Raw genomic sequence first — 7492 nt, 5'->3', positions numbered from 1 at the left:
GACTGTAAGCTGCTGAAGAGCAAAGGCAAAATCCTACTAGCTCATTTAATGTTCGTCCTTTTGTAGCTACAGTCAGCCAAAGCATATCTATAATATAACTTGGCTATTTAGAGACAACATTATTAGTATTATTTTCTACCTTCTATTTGCTTTTTTCAGCGTTCACTTGATCACAGTTCTTTGGGGTTATTATACCTTCCTACTTTTAATTATTTTTGCAATTTTTAACATTAATTCTATTGACTATAGATGTGGAGTAGTATATTCACAATGTTCTTTGCTAATATTGTTCTTCTGACTATCACTTTATTACATCAAGTATAATTTACATTAAATCAGGTATAATTAGGTTAAGAAAAGCCAGACTTATGACACTTCTTTTCCTGAACCATATTTTGTTCCTTCAGTAAAATGAAATTTAGTGTGCTTTAGAGCAGATCCAACTTCTACTGAGCAGCTCCATAATGGATTCAGATTTGACTTTTTACAGACACATTATGATTCAGTATGCTGTGTTATTTGGAAAAAGGAGAACATACAAGGGAACACTTCTGAAACTGAACCAAGAACAAACTTTGGTTTTTTAGCTGTCACTAACATAATATGTGCAAGTTTCATTAGGGTTTTTTATGCCTTTTTAATCATACAAAATAAACGGTATCCACTTTAAAATATAGTCTGCACTCAGCAAACAAGAGCTTTTGCTCATGGATTCAATAGGTCCAGATTGTGAATAGTCAGGGAAGTTACTGGTAGTATTGTGTGAAATTTCTTCCTGCACAAAATGTTAGCACAAAAACCTGTACATCAGTTAAGTCCTATTTCAAGGGCTGAAGTGATGCCCAAGAAATAGACTGAAACAAAATTAAAAAACTAAATTAATTTGCTTAAACAGTTGCAATAGTCACAAGTAGCAAATTAATGAAGAAATATTTGCTTTAGTAATTAAAAATTATTTGAAAATGAACAAAAGATTTCATTCAAAGAGCATCCTATCTACCTCAAAGTATCATCTGAAAACAGCCATGACCTGAAATTAGTTCGCATAAACTTTTGCAGTAACTCTAAGCAGCAAGATAATTGAAAGAGTAATGGATTGCATTAATCTAAGACCATTATCAAACATAGCAAGAGTTTACATTCACTGACTTACTTCTTCACAAAGAGTCAATTTAACCAGACAAAGATTGAGGATAGAACCAAAGTCACCAAGTTTGACCAAAATGTAATGGAAGCCATAGGCATGGATTTGTGGGGGAGACTAAGAGGTTCCTCCCATTCCTGTTGCACGGTTGAAAACTAAATACTCTAAGAGAAAGGATAATATTCTGTTGTATCCTTCCTTCAAGATTGGAAGTACCTGAATTGTGGTGACCTAGTGAACAGGAGCAAATCCAAATTGGAAGCGGCAGAAACTGTGTGTGACCCAAAACACTGACTAAATCACTCAATAGTGAATGTTAACAGACGAGATGTTGTGTTGCTGTTAGCAAAATGCCAAGACAATGGAATAATCACTTTTTGTATTTCTTATTTTCTTCAAATTCTTTTTTACTGGGTCAGCTATAGGAAATAAGACAACCCCTATTCAGCAGAGGGAGACAGAAGCCAGGTTTTAATAGAGGCTAAAATAAATTATCTATTTTGGTTTCAACAAGCCCTACTCTTAAATACAGGCTATTTTCTGAAGCATTACCCTCCAGATTTTCATTAAGACTATGAGGAAAAATAGTACTCCATTACTTTTGAACCCCTGGAGTTTGTGCTGGTTTGCCTTACGGAAACACCCAGGAAACAGTTACTTTGGTAGGATATCAATACCTTACTCTCACATGTTTGGGAATAGTTAATAAATACTGTTATTTGGCATTTGGCTGTACCCATGTACTTTCATTGTAGTGATGTGTAATGGACAAGATTTAAGAGACAGTGACAAAACCATAACTGCAGACCATTGCAGAATAGAGAATAACTGAAGACACCTTTTGAAAGTGAAATTAAGGATGCTTCTGTAGGGCAGTATCTCTTTAAGAAACTCATAATGGCACTTAATAGTACCCAGGCAATACTCAGTTCCTATCTGCTACCTGGGCCAAAAGAAAAAGTCAATTTGTAATAATGAACTGTGAGAAATTTTTTATAAAAGCTTCCTGCTCAGTTTGCTGCCTAAGCTTCTTACTGATGGGTTCTTTTTAGAATGTTCCCATTTAAGCCCACAATTTATGATGCTGTCAAATAGCATTGCAAAAATAATTAACAACAATTTGAAGAACTATCTTATACAGCAATATTACACGAATATCTCTCATGGTAGTTAACAAGTGATTTGTGTTGTAGCACTGTGCCTTAAGTAGCAGAGCTAGACCCAGAATCGCGTTTCTTAGGTAATTCCAACCCTCCCCCAAAAGTTTTAAAGTCAGGGAAATTACTAAACCCCAAGGTATGTCAATTCATTATCTTGGAATCTTTAAGAAAATGCAAAGATCAACCAAATGGATGCTGAGTTGTGTGGTGAGAAATTTTTAATTAACTTAAGGGTGATGACATCAAAACATGTGTACTCTGTCTCCATCTGCTGATCGGGAGGAACTATACTTACATTGTGTGAGGATAGAAGAACTTGAAAAATGAATAGTGGCCACTATTTTCATTCTTTTACTGCAATGACTGGAAGACTCTGTCAATGCAGTGAAGGGAACTTGATGAAAATGCATTTTTTAAAAGTAAAAAGCACTAACATTTCTTGACTTAGAATGTCTTACAACTTTAGCAGATATAGCTTAATTGTATCCTGTGAAAGACAGCCCATACAGTTTGGTGTTGATCATATATCCAATATATAGCCTTAATATGACAGCTTGGCTCCCATGTGGAAGGAGCTAGAATTGTGTGAGATCTAGGCTCTACCTCCATGAGGATTAAAGCAATTAGGTTCTTTCCTTCTTTAACCTTGGTTGCAGATGGATAAATTTTGAGGGATGGGAAATCTGAGAATTAAGTGGAAGCAGGAATGTGCTTTGAATCTATCAGTCTATTATTAGTTCCAAATTTTGTTGGATTGCTTTTAACGATGCACTCGTTCCTGATAATATCATGTAAAAGAGCTTTCAATATAATTGATTAAATAAGAGGTGAATTTTTAGGGACTTTCAACTCCTGAAAAGTTGTCTCCTTGAATTTCAGTGTAAAAGCTCATGAACTCTAAAATGTTCATAGCACAAAAAGAATTAAACTCAAAAAAATTGGTATAATTCTTTCTGATTTGGAAACTGCAAATGAATTGGATTCTTTTCGAGAAAATTAACCCCAATGAGCTACTCGTATCTAAGGAGTTGGCTCAATTAATAGCAAAACTAGTAAACAACATCTTTTGTTTTGTTAACTGACACCATTGGCTTTGTGAACAAGATCAACATAAAGCTTGAAAGTATTGGCAAAGAAACCAATTTAGTAGGCTTTTTTTATTCAAACTAGAAATTAATTTTATTGTTTGTGAATGGTGTGGGATTGATAGAACTGAAAATGAAGGCTTCTGTTTATCCAGAGAGAAGCTATAACACAATTGCAGCAATGTAAACTTTCCACCCTGGCCCCACTGTATGTCTAAGAACCAAGTTTAATTGTCTGTATTTAAAAAAAAAAATCAATATTTGGCCTTTCTGCTGAGAAGCTTAATGTGCTGATTACCACAAGTCTACATTTTGAAGATATTCTGGCATCTCCACTAGTGTTAATGGGAATTTTTTATAAGTACAGTGAAGCACTGAAAAACCTCTTTAGGACTAGGCCCACAAAAACTGAGGAGTGGGCTGCAAAATTGCTGCTACTGTTAGAGGAAAATATATCATGCTGGATCAAACAGTCTGAGAGAGGCAAGGCTGCTGCAGCTGCATGTCCCCGGATCCAAACAGTAGCAAGGCTGAAATGTATTCCCAATAAGTGCACACACACACAGAGCATACATATACATCACATATATGCGCATATATATACACACACACGTATGCCACACAGATGACAGACAGGCACACGGAGTACTCACATGAACACAGGCAATACCGACGGTCTCGTCCTGCTTCCCTCCCTGGCTCAGTAGGTTGGAGGCCCACTAGTGTGAAGATGTATTTCTACACATGTAGAAGGTAGATCCCTCCAGTAGCTGGGTCAGACACTGCCTGCCCAGTAGCTGGCCCCTGGATCCCAGTCTGCCCAGTTGCTGAGACCTGGACATATGAGCTCCTGAGGCTGCAGCTCCACTCCAGTTACTGGCCCAGATGTTCACACACAAAAGCACTTCTCCACATTCGTTCCTCCCCAAATCACCTAAATCCCTCCTTTTCCAGCCTTTGGTTCCTCCCCTAAATATCCCATAATAAATACTGGGCAATCCCCAAACCAATCTTCCCCTCCATCCCACCATGTGTCCCACCTGCTTAGCCTGAAAGGTGATCCAGAGAGCTGCTCTCAGTGACTCATCTTGATGGGTTTCACACCTGGGCAACCGGGCTGAGGCTCTCCCAGTATAAAACCTGGAAGGAGACCGGAGAAGGTTTTTTGCTCCTCAGGAGGCTGTAATTTGGGTTCCCGCCTGCCACTGTGTGTCCATGCTCCTCCGGGCTTGTGGAGAAGGACTGATGGCTCTCCTTGATGGGCCCGGGATCAGCCCATCATGGTATCATTTGGCTCCCCCTCCAACATTGTCTCTCTGCGCTCTTTCGTGGGTGTGCAGATGGGCTGTACCACATAACCTAACAGCTACCAAGCCCAGTTTTCTATCATTTGAAAAAGCCCAGATCTAGCCAACAGGATATAATGGGTGATTTCTGAATGGTTGAACATTTTATGGGATTATCTATTTTATAATTGATTCAACTCTAAATTTTATACATTACGTGAAAGCTTAAAAAGTAAAAATAAACTATGTGTATACTAGAACCACAGAAGTGCCATGACAGCTCCATGAATGCCACGTGGCGTGACATGACTGGTCTGTACTCTACCAGACATGGTGGCTGCCCACAAGCTGCCTGGGAGGTGTGACCCAGGCCTGTGCCTGCCTCCCCAGTTGTGCTTGCCAACACAGGCAAGAACCTTTTCTGTCACCGTTTAATTTAACATGCAGTGCCATCTCTGTGCCCAAGAATGTTCCCAGTCACTGTTTTAATTTACTGGGGCAGATGTAACTGTAGAGTCTCAATGAAATGACCTAATGGTCTCATTTTTGTTCATGGCAGGCAGGTGGCCCCAGCGCGGTAATACGTGGCACTAATTAACCATCTCTTTCTGGCGCTCTGAGGAGAGATACCAGAATTGATTGGGCATGGAAACTGAACTCCTTTTTCATTTGCAGAAGCATACCTTCTGATTGAAGGGCTGATTTGAGTGCTGACAAGGTAGTAGAAAGAATTTTGCACTGCCAATAGCTATCATAAATGTGTTAATATACAGCTGTGGGAGTGCTGGGGAAGGACTATTGGGACACTTACCCATTCACACATTTCCCTTTGCTCTCTGAAGAGGGAGTTTAAATAAACCTGCCTCAGTGCTTTTACACTGGGTTCTTAGGATTATGCAGTCAATTATTCTGCATGCATTTTGTCCTGTTCATGGAGTATGCTTTTGCTGTTTATCGGTATTTGAGGGAAGTGATTGTTTTAAAAACAGCAAGCTTGTGAACAAGAGATGTCTGTATAGAGGAGTCAGGATAAAGTATGTATTTTCTTTCTTAGATTGAAAAGTGCCACAAATTCATGGGTTTTGTTATTTGCGATCTTTAGTTTGAACTCATGGTTTTAATATGAGAAAATACAGACATTCTAAAACTGATCTGATGTAGAATAAACCACATCCAGGGTGAATTTCCATCTACAATTTTTTCTCATTTATCTTTATTTTTCTGCAGTCATAGATACACTGCATTTGCCTAGAAAATAAAAATGGGTGCTGTTGAAATAATTGCATTATTCACACAGTTGAGTTCAGCAGGTTTGAAAACGAAAGTAAAAATGGCACTGGGACGTTGTCTATTTTCAGACCTGTCATTTCTAGAGAAAAATTTCTCCCATAGAAAAGTAAAAAGGTATTTTTCCCAACTTTTCACTCCAAAAGCAACTGTGAATCTTCAAGTTGAGCACTTTAATATAGCTCTCAGTTACATCTTGAGCTTCATTATCTTCCGTTCTGCCGTAGTTACATATAGACAAACTCATTCACTTGACCTCGTTGACCCTGCCATTAGAACTTTAATTAACTCTTGTGACCATGATTCACGGCCCAGAACAGAATGCAAGTCACTTTATTGCAGCTAGGTTGGCAGTTGGGGCTAAAGTATATTTTCAATGAACTGAGCACTTGTCTGTGATCACTGAATAGGAGGCTGGATACAGGTGCATTCAGTAACTCAGTGAAACATCTATGTATATTTATATTTTTGACTACTACAGTGTAAGCAGACATACCATTAAGCTCAGAAACCTGATAAATTCTCTCATCTAAAGAATTTTTACTCAATTTTACTGCTCCTCTGTCATTAGATCCAGCTGATATTTGTCAGAAAACAAACCAAAAAAATTGTATTTATGACATCTCCAAAATGTATTTTAACAGCTCTTTAGTACAGTTCCAGTTTAAGAGAATTCATTATTAAAAGGTTTTCTGCAGGATAATAGCTAATGACAACCTAATACGAATTTCAGCAGCCTAAATCTTCTCTAAATCCAATTTTTCACATCACATTGCTCAAGTTTTCAGTGTTTGGGGGATTCCCCTGTCAGTTCAAGATACTCTAAAATTGGAGGACCTGTGTTCATCTCTGACCTTTTGTCACGCTTTGGTTCCTGTCATTCATAGAGGTTAGCTACCGCTAGCTGTTTGGCATGTCTTCTAGACTGACTGGCATCAGTTGGCTCTCAAGTATTTTATCTCCATCTTTATGGAATTGGCTCCCAGTACAGTTTAGACATGCAGGACTTGTATCTTTTTACTATTTTAAAATCAGATCTAGGGATACTGTAGTCTCACGCTGGGTTTAATGTTTTTTTTAAGCTTCTTATGCAATTTATGGAATTCCTGATGCAGAAAGAAGGGCAGAAGTCTTTGCCACTTTGAGTTTGAAGCAATGAGACATGTATCTGTTTAATAAGATAACAGCATTTTCCTATGTCAGATACATGTCCTGTGTCATGATACATATGGTAGTAATAGTAAAGCAAGGAATAGTATAGTAACAAAGATCAAGCCTGGAAAAGAGAAAGCCCCAGGGAGACCTTATAGCAGCCTTCCAGTACTTAAAGGGGGCCTACAAGAAAGCTGGAGAGGGACTTTTTACAAAGGCATGTAGTGATAGGACAAGGGGTAATGGCTTTAAACTGAAAGAGGGTAGATTTAGATTAGATGGAAGGAAGAAGTTCTTCATTGTGAGGGTGGTGAGGCACTGGAAGAGGTTGCCCAGAGAGGTTGTGGATGCCCCATCCCTGGAGGTGTTCAAGGCCAG

Source organism: Haliaeetus albicilla, chromosome 7, assembly GCF_947461875.1.
Source record: "Haliaeetus albicilla chromosome 7, bHalAlb1.1, whole genome shotgun sequence".
Taxonomy (NCBI): Eukaryota; Metazoa; Chordata; class Aves; order Accipitriformes; family Accipitridae; genus Haliaeetus; species Haliaeetus albicilla.
Note: the sequence above shows the minus strand (reverse complement) of the source record.